Source organism: Eulemur rufifrons, chromosome 2 (assembly GCF_041146395.1).
Source record: "Eulemur rufifrons isolate Redbay chromosome 2, OSU_ERuf_1, whole genome shotgun sequence".
In the NCBI taxonomy this organism is placed as follows: Eukaryota; Metazoa; Chordata; class Mammalia; order Primates; family Lemuridae; genus Eulemur; species Eulemur rufifrons.
This window is the reverse complement of record NC_090984.1, coordinates 82,240,101-82,253,087: the sequence shown is the minus strand read 5'-3', so window position 1 is coordinate 82,253,087 and position 12,987 is coordinate 82,240,101.

Sequence of the window (12,987 nt, the reverse complement as noted above, 5' to 3'; positions counted from 1 at the left end):
ACACGCACACAGTATATATGTATGTGTATATATATATATATATATATAAAAAAATAGAGAGAGAGAGAGAAATTGATTTATTATGGGAATTGGGAATTGACTTACGTAGTTATGGCAGATGTGCCATGATCTGCCACCTGCAAGCTGGAGAACCAGGAAGGCTGGCGATATAATTCAGTTCAAGTGTGAAGGCCTAAGAATGGGAATAAGGGTTGGTGTAAGTCCCAGAGTCTAAAAACCATAGGACCTTCAACATCCATTGGCAGGAGAAAATGGATGTCCCAACTCAAAACAAGAGAGTGAATTCACCCTTCCTCTACCTTTTTGTTCTATTCAGGCCCTCAATAGATTGGATGATACCCACTCACATTGGTGGGGAAGGATCTTCTTTACTTGGTCTCCCAATTCAAATGCTAATCTCTTCCAGTGACACCTTCTCAGCCACACCCAGAAATAATGTTTTACCAGCTAGCTGGGCATCCCTTAGTCCAGTCAAGTTGACACATACACTAACCATTACAGGATCATAAGAAATGTAGGGAGAAGGGAGAAGGGTAACTACAAAAAGAGAAGAAGGACCGAAATGAGTAAGTGAGAGGTGTTGAAGACAAAGTATACCTACTTGTTCATTTCACCTAAGGCTATCCCTAGAACATGCAATTCTTTTTTTTATTTTTTATTTTTGAGACAGAGTCTCACTCTGTTGCCCAGGCTAGAGTGCAGTGGTGTCATCATAGCTCACTGCAACCTTAAACTCCTGGGCTCAAGTGATCCTCCTGCCTTAGCCTCCCGAGATACTTAAGGACAGAGTTTTTTACTAAAAGTACGAGAATGGCACAGTGGACACCATATACTAATTAGGTGATTCCCAAGCACTTGATTTCATTCAGTTGAACTTGGCCTGTGTTCTTTAATACAATTGACTTTTACATCACTTCTCCTTCTTCCATAGCCACCCTGCCCTGAGAATACTTCACCAACAGCCCTGTGGCTACTCAAGGAGCAAGTCTGGTTTTTCTGTCTCTTGCTTTTTGGCTACAGTGATTACTGATTCTCTTAGTTTACTAACAGCCACCTAGAATTTTGCACACTGAATTTCCTGAAAGTTCTTCCTTTTCTGGGAAAATTCTACTTGCACAAAATCCCTTCTGTTGTTGCTCCTCTGAAGTTCTCTTATGTTTTATCTAAATGTCCCAAATTTCCTAACAATTCCAGGCTTGACTCATTGTCTTACCTGACAAATGTTAACATATTTAGTGAAGGAATTTAGCCCACTCACATTTATTTTAACTACCAATATATTTAGTCATATTCTTGACTTTTTATTTTAAAGTCTTCATTTTCCATTATTTCCTCTTTGCTGTTGTTTCTCCCTCTTTCCTGACTTTTACTGAATAAACTGGTTTTTCTTTTTCTTTCTCTCTATGACAGGGACACTTCTTCTGTTATGGACCAGATAATAAATATTTTAGACTCTGTGGGCCATACAGTCTTTGTCACAACTCCTCAAATCTGATGTAGTGGGAGGACAGCCAGAGACAATACATAAATGAACAAACATAGCTGTGCTTCAGTAAAACTTTGTTTACGAGAACAAGCATAGGGCCAGATTTGGCCTGTGGCCATAATTTATCAACTGTTGCTGTAAATGACTAGACTAGAAGACTTATATCTTTCCTTTTTAACAGTCATGCCTTGTATTTATTAGAATAGACATTCAACTTCTATAACAGATAATCTAATAGGTTTTTTTTTTTAAATAAAAGTAGTTTATTTTTTAAAGTTATATGTGTGTAGTCAGGGCTGCTATGGCAACACCAAGGACCTGAGACCCAGCATCCTCTCTTCTTGGTCCTTGTCACTAAGGTATGGCCCTTACTTGTATCTAAATTTTCATCCACATTTCAATCAGTAGAAAGGAGAAAGGGGAAGTAGAGAACATGCTCCTACTCTTTAGGGGCACAGCCTGAAAGATGCACACATAGTTTCTCGTGAATCTCTGCAGTCAGAAATTAGCCAGAGGCTACACCTGGTTCATAAAGGAGCCTGGGATATGTTAAGAAACTTGAAGGCCATGTACCCAGCTACAAATCATATATGACTACAGAATGGGGAGGACAGATATTTGGGGGCATCTAACAGTCTCTCCTACAACTAAAACTTTGAATGTCTGACTTGCTGTAAGGATTAATTAGAATTTATAACCCCTCATCTAATCAAAACAAAACTATTAGCATGTATTATCACATTTAAATTCCAGTTACATTTGTACTGCTCTCATTTCCCTAGGTTCAGGTTGTCCTAATTCCCATAAGGGGTTTTGGTGCTTCACACCCCTTATCTAATAGATATGACTGCCCGATTGATGATCATTTTCTAAGGTCTGACACCAAACTTTTAGGACAATAACCCTACATTTTTCCCACCTTTGTTTGTGGAGAAAGCGGAAACAGAATATAGGAAAGGGTTAATATTTTTCCTTTTAAAGACTTGGGTTTTCATTATGGTAATTTCCATAAGACTTTTGTGTTTAGTGGTGGACAACATGAAATGAAATGTTTGCTAATGTGACATGACACTAAGCGAAGGAACAGCCCTCCACAGACAACATTTGTCAGTGAATTAAACCCCTGCAGTGGTAACTGTTCTCAGAACCTCAGTCATCGTCCCCCTTTGTGAATAATTTTCCATTCGTATGCAAAGATGCCTGCCAGTTTGTTTACATGTGCATTGGAAAGAAAGCCAAAATTATTTGGCTTGGCATCAAAAACTGCCTCTATTTTTGTTGCCTGCAGTGCCCTGATTCAATGCATTTTAATAAGTTTTTAACAATGCATGAATTTGAGTCAGAGGAACTAGACGAAAGGCTGGGATGACACACACTTATTATAGGATGTAAAGGGATGAGACGTCATCTATTGTTTGCCACGCCAACAATTCTTAAATTAATGCCCTTTCTTCTTCAGAACTCAATTGGTCTCATTACAACTGGGCACAAGCAACTTGGCATAATTGGGCATGTTCCTTTAAGAGGTTTTAAGTCTGACATCATGCTTGAGTTATTCTCCAAGTTCTATCTCACCCAGATTTTATCAGCCTTCATTAGAGTCTGGGCTTTGGAAAGCTCCTTCCCTATATGACCATTAGAGGTTTGTATAATAGTTCCTCATGTGGGGATATATCTTGACCCAAGCAAAGGCAAACAAAAAATGCAACATTGTTTCTGTAGAGACTGGAATAATCCCCTCTTCTGCATGCTTGACCTCGTTGCTCTTTGGTGTACAACACTGAGCCGACAATTAACTTTTTATTTTAGATTCTTCATTTTTCATTATTGAATTAAACTAAAATTTTACAGCATTGGAATATATTACATTTTTTTCTTAATTGAAAAAGTAATTTGGACTCTGGTACTGAGTAGCCCCTATATCAGTGGCAAACCAGTATATTTAAGCTGCCTGCAGTTTCTTCTTGTTGCTGGAATTATTGTTTGAATAAGTTGTCCAAACTGAAAAACTGCTACCTGGGAGTTCATCACCAATTTCTGCATGCTAAAGTGGACACCGGAATCTATTCTGTGGGCATAACCTTGTTAGGTTTTACACTGCAGATAGATGTAAAGCAAATAACTCTATATTAAATTTGGGAAAGTCCTGAGCCACTGAAGTGATACAAATATATATGCTTCAGACTGAGATGTTTGATTGTTTAGTAACAGGAACTGGATATGTCTTTAGAAAAACTGTGTCCTTGAAGAAAAGTGTCTTTTCCCCATACACACACACACACACACACACACGGACTTAATTGAATGTTGTCCCAAAGGGGTAATTATTTTTATGACTGCATAACTCAGACTTTTGTTAATATGTTGCCCATCAATTACCATAATTGTCTTTTAGTGGAGATGATGGGACATCCAACCACACTGAGTTTTCCCCTTCCTGGGGTGGAAAAAAGAAAGGTGGACTTTGGCCTGAGAGAAGGAGAACTCTCTCTCTCTCTTTCTCTCTCTCTCTCTCTCTGAAGGGCTGAGAGATGGAGAACGAGGCTCTTGAGAGAAAGAGCATGGGATGTGCTATTTGTGGGACATTAACCGGGTGCCTGTAGAAGGAGAAATGTCCTATACGGAACCTCTGTGAAGAGGCCTGGTCCATTGGCTCTACTTATTTTTTTTTAGCTCAGAATTTCCCAAACTTATTCAAACAAGGAACACCTTCATTGCATAACACTTGTTCGTATGCCCCAGAATACCCTTCTGAAGAACACACCATGGGAAATGGTGTTAGCCACACTTCCTTCTCGCGTGCATCAGCATCACCTGAATGGATTTTTAGAACACAAATTGCTGGCCTCATCCTCAAAGTGCCAGATTCAGTAGGTCTGGGATGGGCCTGTGGATTTGCATTTCTAAAAAGTTCCCAAGAGCATGCTGATGCTGCTGTGTCCCGGAGCCACACTTCAAGAATGAATCACAGACTGAAATGGTCTAGTTCTCCTTTTGTCTCTCTAGAGTAACACATATCAAGTAAAGAAATAGTCATTCAGCTTATAGGTTGAGCGGGGCATACAAGGTCTGTTCTGCCCTGGAAAGCAAAGGTACCCTGATGAAGAGGATCCCAGAGACAAAATTCAAAAATACAGTCACCCCTCACTTATAGCAAGGAAATTTGAAAAATCAATAAGCATGTATTATATTATCCAGGCTTACTGATTGTTTTCACCATTTTACAATTCAATAGTGTTTTTGTATCAAGTATAAAATAATTGATAGAAGATAGAGGTTTACTCATTAATATTAGCTCTAGTGAATTTTCTGCAATCTTGCCACCTTAAGAGCCATTTGGGCATGCTGATTTATTTTATCACAGCAGTTCAACATCTAGTCAATTAAATCTGAAGAAACCCAGTTAGTCATTATGTGATTTGGAATGTACACCCATAAACAACTGGTTTTGTTGATTGCTTTGGCTGAATTGATTAAATGCCTCAGAGAAACAGTAGAAACACTTCAGTTTGTATGACAGCTTTACATTTTTGCTTTCCAGTAATTATAGTCTCTGCTGAGCCAATACTTCCAAAGGAAATACTGTGCAATGTTTTGAACTGGTGTCTCATTTATAATAAATTATTATCTTCATTATAGTTACCTGAAATAGGGAATTAGCAAAAACAAAACTAAAGTACATTAGAATAGATCAGTTGCCTATCCCCAGCCAAAGTTCATCCGGAGAAGTTAAATATGCAGGCAATACTATTTCTATGTCTGTGAGGCAATTTAAAAATGATATGCATTATCAGCCCACAAATTCAAATGTGCTTCACTCTACGTTGCTTTAGGCATTGCCTCTTGGCACAGCTGCATATAGCAATGAACTTGAAGGAAATGTCAAGGTCACTCATTCTGTTTCAAAGACTCAGGGAACTCTCCACCCATCTATCTTATAGTGTGCACTTTATGACTGTGGTAACCCTGAATTTGTGCCACTCAGATATCCTGATGTGATGAGCACGATTGGTGTCTCCTTTACATCCTGACGCCTGCCCTTCTGAATGCACGACCATTGTTTGTACTGAGGCCACAATTCCCATGGCTGTTCCTAGCTAATGACTGAACATGTTGAAGCATAAATATAGTCCCATTCCTGTGAGATACAAGTGTCCTTGATGTGGTTTGAATATGCTTCCCCCTCCAAAATTCATGTTGCAACCTAATCACCAAAGTGATACTATTGGTAGATGGGGCACCTGGGAGGTGATTAGGTCATGAGGGGCTCCTCCCTCGTGACCGGATTAGGGCCCTATGAAAAGGGCTTTCAGGAGTGGGTTTGCTCTCTTCCTTCTTCCACTATGTGAGGACATGGCAAAAAGGCCCTTCCTAAACACCAGATGCCAGCACCTTAATATTAGACTTTCCAGCCTCCAGAACTGTGGTGAAATAAATTTCTGTTTTTTTATAAATTACACAGTCTCAGATATTCTGTTATAGCAGCACAAAGACCGTACTTAAATGGATGCTTGGGCTCAAGGACTACCTGATGGCCTGGCTTCCACAGGGGTCAGGACTTTGTTTCTGTCTTTCTGCCTACTCCTGCTCTCTCCCTATTTATCTGCCACCAGTATGACCTCAATCAATCTCTTGCATAGCTAATCTTGCACCTGCTTCTCAGAAGACTCAAACTAAAAACAATGACCGTGATTTTCATGCCATCACACAAAACAGAATCAAGATAGCCTGTAGTTTATGAACGAATTTTAAGTAATGGGAAAAATAACACTGGACCTAAAGTAAAAAAAATAATAAAGAATAAAAGAAAATATGAAAGTTTAATAGCTTTCTCATCAGGGTCACAAATTAAGTGTAAAACCAGTTGTTGCTTTCTGACATTATATCGTTTGTGCTTGACATGTCAAAAATCCAAGGTAGCACATTGCTATGATTAAAAGTCTGGCTTGTCCTGATAATGCATCTATCCCTATTCAAAGATTGATGCAGTCATTGAAAACTGTCTTTCATGTAAAAATTTATAATCTTTGATTACTCTTACTAGTATATTTTATCTTGCTTCTTCTTCCTGTTAGAAAAGCATTATGGCAACTATGTGAATGTTATTTTAAAAATAAAAATAAAAAGTCACTGCCTAGTTTTAGCATCCAAAGATATATAATAATCACAGTTACCATGTTAGTATGCTTTTGTCTGTTTCCTTCTATGTAGATACATATGTGTTAACACAGTTAAGATAATACTACACAAATTTGGTATACTGCTTTTCTCTATGGTATCAGAAAATTTTTTGTAGAGTATCATTAATGGCTGTACACTATTATATTGTATAATTATCCTATTATTTACTTAACTATTCCTTTATAGTCTACATTTAGATATTAATAGCCCAAAGTGAATATTTTTATTCATAAAACTTTACTTTGCATTTTAGAATTTTTACCTTTATGTAGGTCCTTAGAAGTCTTTCCTGGCTTCCTGATAAGTTTGCAAATTGGGAAGACTCAACAGGCGCACTCCCCACATCCACATAGTGTGGTAGAAGGGCACGGGCCCAGGAGTCAGAAGACTCACTATTCCACTAACTAGCTGGGTGCCTTAAGCAAGTCTCTTTATGACAGTGTCCATAAATGCAAAATCAAGGGATTGAATCAGATAATCCCTGTCATCCTGTCCATGTTTAATATCCTGTGATTCACTTAGTGGGTATGTCTCCATCCAATGCCATCATTTTTTTGGATACCCTTTAGGGCTGTATAGACACAAGGAGTGCCACTGGCAATGGATCTAGGATATTACTATGCTTTATGCCCTAAAGAACACTCAACATTACATTGGAATATGGTTGGTTCTGTGACTTTCCATCTCATATAACTTTCTGTCCATAGGTTTTTAAATATCTTTTGGCTCATAAGTGTTATGAAGTTTATTAGACTCATGTGAATCTGCTCACTGAACCTTCTAATATCAACTCAAAGCAAATAACTGTGTTCCTTGCATTTACGTCTGGCTTGATCTTCATAGAAATGACTTATACTAAGTGTTTCTCCATGCATGTCCTTGTGCTAGGAACTGAATTGCAAAGACATTATTTTTGATGTCGAGGAATTTCCAACTAAAGTGCCTCAACACTTTGAGGAGAGGCTTAAAGGACAAAGAGGCATGTGAACAACCAGTCTGAATCTCAGTGCCTGCCAAGGGCTGCCTCTCGTGGGAAGTCGGGAAAGGAGGGCTTTGAGGAAATCTGGATTTGAAGAGGCTGGAGTTTGTGCAATTTGTGCTCCTCAGAAGATATGTGGAGGAAATGGGATTCAGAAGCTGTTCAAATGAAGTAGCAAGGCTTGGGGTTTGTCAGAATATTTCAAGATCTGGGACCTAAACGTGAAGATTTCTTTCTGATAAAGGGGGAAACAGAGCCATCTAATGTTTTACAGAATGAAAAAGAGTTAGCTACAGAATAAACAAGAATGACAATAACTTAGGAAAGGCAAGTCTTAGCAAATGGCAGTGCAAACATCTAATGGGATTTAGTGTGGAGAATTAAAGCTAAGCACTTATATGTGCTAAAATACTTACATGATAAAATGCAATTACTGCCAGTTGCACTAGACCTCTAATTACGTCCCCTTACTGCTTTTGATAACAACCACTCTTTATAAAATGTAGTTCTGGCTGTTTGCTCACACATATGGAAAGCTTTACCTGGCTTTGCCCTCAAGGACTCCATGAGAACTTTGGGGAAATATCTTACAGGAAAAATACTGCCTCTCCTCTAAATGGATTTGGGGTAGAGAGAATGAGTTGTAGAGTTTTGACAATGTTAATATTAATCAGTTAATGCTGGGCTAGGATATGTTTTCTGAATAAGGATATTTTTGTGGAATAACCAGTGCCCAGCATACCATGCTATCCAGACTTGAATTTTAGTATCTTAAAATTCTAACCCAGAAGAGCCTTAGTTTGGGATCCCCTGAAAGCAAAACCTAGACAAGGACTGGGGTGTGGTAGTTAAATTGGCAGGGGACCCCAGGGAACATGAGTGAGGTTGCTGAGAGACACAGAAAAGAGAAAGGCCAATACAGGGTGACTTGTTACTGCTGTGGGCATCAGGGACTCATTCCCACCACAGATCCTTAAAGGAACTGTGGAGAATGAGCCTCAGCACGTTCCAGTGAAGGACAGAGAGGCTGGGGAATTTATTCATTAACTTCTGTTCCTCATTCATTGAAGTTCATCCCTGCATCATATATATGTAGATGAAGAGATTTATTATTGGAATTGGCTTCACATAATTATGGAGGCTGAAAAGTCCCACAATCTGCCGTCTGTAAGCTGGAGAACGAGGAAAGCTGGTGGTGTAATTCAGTCCAAGTCTGAAGGCCTGAGAACCAGCAGCTGTGATGTTCAAGGGCAGGAGAAAATGTCTCAGCTCAAGGAGAGACAGAGAGAATTCACCCTTCCTTGGCATTTCTGTTCTATTTGGGCCCCTAGTGGGCTGGATGATACCCACCCACATTGGTCAGGGTAGATCTTACTCAGTCTACTGATTCAAATGCTAATCTCTTCTGGAAATGCCCAATCAAGTTGACACATAAAATTAACTATCACAAACCCCCTAAGGCATTAACTTCCCCATACTTCCAGATTTCATCTGTGCAGGGTGAGCAAATTTTGAAGAACGTCCTAAGGCAAAAAGCAGAGAGTTGCCCTGATGCATGCGTGAGGCAGGGCATTGGCCATTCACAGGGACTGTCCACTGACAAGTTCCAGTGTGCCATCCTAAGATCTGTGTTGGAATCAGATGGGCTAAGGGGGCATGGACCTAGACCTACAGAGGACAGCCACCATTGACATCTCAGTGATGCCAGTGCCTCCCTCACTGGTGCATTCCTTATTATCTTAGTAAAGGAGCTGTCATCTGGACCTTCCTGGGGAACATAGGTATTTGTTAGGTTCTCTGGTGTCATATAATAAATGAGTTCTAATTTGCCCTTCTGACTCTTTTCTCCATGTTTTGCCTCATTTATTGTAACTTATCGTGTCTAAGCACCAAAGAACCTGGCCAGAAATGTATTAATTGTCCTTGCTAGGGAGTTAAATCCTGACTCATGGGAAGGTGCTCCTAGGCCAATAAATGCTCCCCTATAGAACTTCACATTCCACTTCTCTCTGTCCAACACTGTCAAGATCCAGTCGCACGTATATTCTCAGGTTCCTATCAGTATATATTAGTAAGACCCTGCAGTTCTTTCAGAAGAAGGCTGTCTGTTGCTGCAGCAGAGACTGCTTGGACTATGCTGAGAGCTGATCCTAATTATTAATCCAGTGGTAACAAGAGAAGAGAGAAGGTGAGGGTTGATCTGGAAAAGGATGAGCGTCATTTTACATACATCTCAGTTCTTTTGTCATTCACTGGCAGAGATGGGACAGTAAATGGCTCTTCTCTAGCAAGGTGGAAGAAAATGCTTTTTCCAACTCAGGGGAATATAGGGCTTGTGGCTCTGTGCATGGGAGGTTCTGGGCAGAGAGGTGAAGCATTCACAGCATTAAAAGGCTGTGAATCTAGGGTCTTTTTCACAACAGAGAAGTCCTTATTCTCTCACCACCCAGCAAACCTCAGGTGGTAGCAGCAGAAAGTTGTCCCAGACAAGCAGCAACAGCACCTTTCTAGGAAGCCGTATACACTGGGCTCAACCTAGGATGTTTGCTTTACATGTAAACTGAAAAGGAATAGCTTCTGGCTGGCTTCAACTATGTGTTAGGATGGGATAAGTGTTAGGATAGGCTAATTGCTCTAACAAGCAGCCCAAAATCTCAATGGCCTACATCCACACAAAAGGATTACTTTGTGCTCACATCATAATCTAATCAATCCTGCAGGGGACTCTGTTCCATATGGTAACTCAGGGGCCCAGGCTTCTTCCATCCTGTGGCTTCTCAGTTTCCTAGGGCCTTGGAGTTCTTTCCCTGAATCCTCTGCCTCTGTCCAGCCAAAGATGGGGGGAAGGTGGGGAGGGAAAGAGAAAGAGAGAGAGGGAAGAAGGTAGGGAGAGAGGGAGAATCTGAATAAAGGCATGTAGAGGACCACTAGAAGATTTTCCTTGTGACCTTCATGAATTCTATCTGCATTATTTTATCCAGACTAGTCACATCATCCCACGTAGACATAAGAGGCTGGCAAAATTAGTCTTCCTGTGAGCCCAGGAAGAGAATGAATGAGTTAGGTAAACACAGAGCCTTGCACCTGCTACAAGCTGTACTATGTTTACAAATTATACTAAATGATGTCTACCAGAGAGAAGATCATCACTGACATAACTCTAGAAACTCAATTCTTTACACATTTCTAATTTTGGTTAAGAAATTAAATTGACACTCTTATTACTTCTCCTAGATGGCTGAATAGTACTTACTTTCTGGGCCTTCCACCCTAATTTCCATCAAATTTCTACTCAAATGTCACTTCTTAGTGAGGCTTATCTTGAGTATCCCATTTAAAATCCCAACCCCATTCATCTCATTCTAGCTCTGCCCTATTTTTTCCCAAGACACATACCAATCATAATCTTACATAATTTTTTGTTTATTTTTATGTAATGTCTTCCCTCATTGAAGTGTAAGCATCATGAGGGAAGAGGCTTCTGTTTGATTGGCTCACTGAGATATCTCAAAGCCTAGAACTGTGCCTGGCATATAGTAGGCATGTAATATGTATATGATGAATGAATGAACAAAGCCACAGGCACTCATCAAGAAAGGATCCAGAAACAGGTATTTGGACACCCATGTTCATAGCAACATTATTCACGGAAGGCAGAAGGTAGAAATAACCCAAATGTTCTTTGGTGGATGAATGGATAAACAAAATATGACATATACATACAATGGAATATTGTCCAGCCTTAAAAAGGAAGGAAATCTTGTCACATGTTACAACATAGCTAGAACTTGAAGACATTATGCTAAGTAAAATAAATCAGTCATAAAAAGACAAAGACTGTATGATTCCACTTATATGAAGTATCTAAAGTAGTCAAATACATAGGAACAGAAAGTAGAATGGTGATTGCCAGGGCTGGGTGGAGGGGGAAAAGGAGAGTTGTTTAGTAGATATAGAATTGCAGTTTTGCAAAATGGAAAGATTCTGGAGCTCTGTTTCACAGCAATGTGAATACACTTAGCACTACTGAACTTTGCACTTAAAAAATGGTTAAGATGGTAAAATTTATGTTATGAGTGTTTTACCACAGTAAAACTTGGAAGGAAATTCAGACACATGCTATACCATGTATGAACCTTGAAGACATTATGCTAAGTGAACTAAGCCAGTCATAAAAAGACAAATACTGTATGATTCCTCTTATGTGAGATACCTAAGATAGTCAATTCACTGAGACAGAAGGCGAATGTTGGTTGCCAGGGACTGGAGGGAGGTGAGAATCGAGAGTCATTATTTGATGGGTACAGAGTTTCAGCTGGGAAAGATGAAAAGGTTCTGGAGATGATGGTGGTGATGGTTGTAAAACAATGTGAATGTATTTAATACCACTGAGCTGTATATTTTTAAATGGTTAAAATGGTAAATTTTGTGTTACATATATTTTACCATAATAAAAAACAAAAGAAAGAAAGAAAAATCCAAAGAGGAGACAAGCGATTTCTTGTGGACAGAAAAAATATTTCACTGACAAATCAAGACCCCTTCTTTCAATTATCGATGGGATAAAACAAGGTGGATTTCACCCAAGTTTGTACCCTGCAGCAGCCTTGAACAGGCTCCCTTCCTGGGGAGTCTTTTCTTCTGGGACAGAAAGTGAGAAAACAGGAAAATAAATTGGATTTTTATGCCATTGCATCTTTTCAAACCCTGCTGGCTGTGTATTTGCTGTCATTTACTGAATGCCTGCGAGGAACTGGCTGATCTATAAACCACAACCACTCCTATTAGATAGGTCTTATTATTCTCTCTTTTTACTGATTAGTAACCTGAGACCCAGAAAAGTTGAATCACTTCCTGAGACCTTAAAGCTATTAAGGGGATAGAAGCAGAATTTGGTCCCAGCTGTGCCTGATTCCCAGACCACCATATCACCCTCTCTCTTTGATTAAATAACCACTTGAAATGCTCTTTGGCTGGTCAGACTTCCACTAAAAAGGGACAGGGTTCAGGAGCATATGAGTATAGTTCATTTCAACAGAAGTGACAAAATGCTGGTCACTGTCCTGGAAACCGACGTATGATGTATGACTTTACATTATGCATTTCTATATATTTTATAAAATGCCCTTCTGATTGTGACAAGAAAGCTAAAGTGGACAAAATATTTATTTGAAGGAGACAGCTGGACGTTGGTGCCACTGGTCACATTGAATAATATATATTTAAAAATCCATGATTTCTACAGTGATACTCAGAGAGATAGGAAAAGAGGAAAAGATCTTTACTGAAAAATGAAAGCTATTAACATAGAAGAAATGAT